Genomic DNA, 1,094 nt, shown 5'->3' on the forward strand with positions numbered 1-1,094 from the left:
CGTTGTTTTCTCCCGAGATTCTCTCTCCGTATCGAAAGCCAGGACTTCATAGAGAAGAAGAGAACACGAGTTTTGATTTTTCCTATATTCTCTGGCGTTGGCGATTCCATTGTTTTCTTTTGATAGATTCGATCATTGATTTTCTGTCTCTGACTCTGCACCCGCTGCAATCGACGGTGAGTGGCCGTTTTCATCCAGTAAGGAGGATGAGGATGATGATGATGATGATGAAGAAGCATCTTAACTAGAGCTTGTTGGCGAGGTCAGTGCTGGTTTTGTGGCAGGTTTCTCAGATTTGTTTCCTTCTGTTGGAATTCAGTTGAATGATGGTATGAATTTGGGAGCCTTTTCTATGTTCATTTTTCACTGTTTCTTTTTCTTGATGAATTGTGCTGATTGGGTTCTGTCGTAGCTCAGGAATTTGGGGGTTTAGGAGTATCTGGTCGATGATCAATTGTGTGAGTCTCTTTTTATAGATGTAGGTGATCATTTGGATCCAATATTGGAGTTCTTTGTCGATGAGAACGAATGTGGGATTTTGATTGCGTCATAGGATTTGAACAAGCTCATACATATTGGTACTATGTTTGACAACGGTGTCTCCCGTCACTGCAAGGGGTATCTGGGGATTTCGATTTAGGGAAATGGTGATTACTTTTCAGGATTTTAAGGAAGTTCGATGCTATTTTTTTTTTACGCGGGGAGCTTGATGCTTTAGCTTCCAAAATACATTGTCTGAATTTATGGCTTTTTTTCTTGGTAGAATCTGAAGTTATAGTCTTTTCTTCCTTGTAGAATCTGAATTTATAGCCTTTTTCTTGGTAGAATCTGAACGTATAGTAAAGGGTCTGCACTTTGAATTTACAGCTCTGCATTATGTTCTAATAGGATCTACTTCCTTTTATTTCTATTCATTTGAACACCATGACAAGTTGACAACATATTCTTCATTTTGACTTTCATACTTCTGTTTAACAGATAATCATTTGGATGCAAAGGGAGTTGATAATGTCATCGCATTTTTTAGTTGCTCTATGCTGAACAAAAGGAAAATGCTGGTGAATTGGAAGGAACCGCACATCAAATCGACGCTC

General features: G+C 38.8%; 1 protein-coding gene across 2 annotated transcripts in view; it reads left to right on the plus strand.

Moving 5' to 3' along the window:
- The window catches only part of LOC104822392 (serine/threonine-protein kinase BLUS1-like), a 7,110-nt gene continuing 6,016 nt past the window's right edge, over positions 1-1,094 (plus strand). Inside the window, exons 1-2 of one of the 2 annotated variants that reach the window (XM_010553602.1) lie at positions 1-329; positions 979-1,084. The gene's annotated coding sequence lies outside the window, so the exon portion shown is untranslated. The remainder of the gene's footprint in view (positions 330-978; positions 1,085-1,094) is intronic. The other variant, XM_010553601.1, reaches the window with a different exon arrangement.

Source organism: Tarenaya hassleriana, unplaced genomic scaffold (genome assembly GCF_000463585.1).
Source record: "Tarenaya hassleriana unplaced genomic scaffold, ASM46358v1 Cleome36, whole genome shotgun sequence".
NCBI lineage: Eukaryota > Viridiplantae > Streptophyta > Magnoliopsida > Brassicales > Cleomaceae > Tarenaya > Tarenaya hassleriana.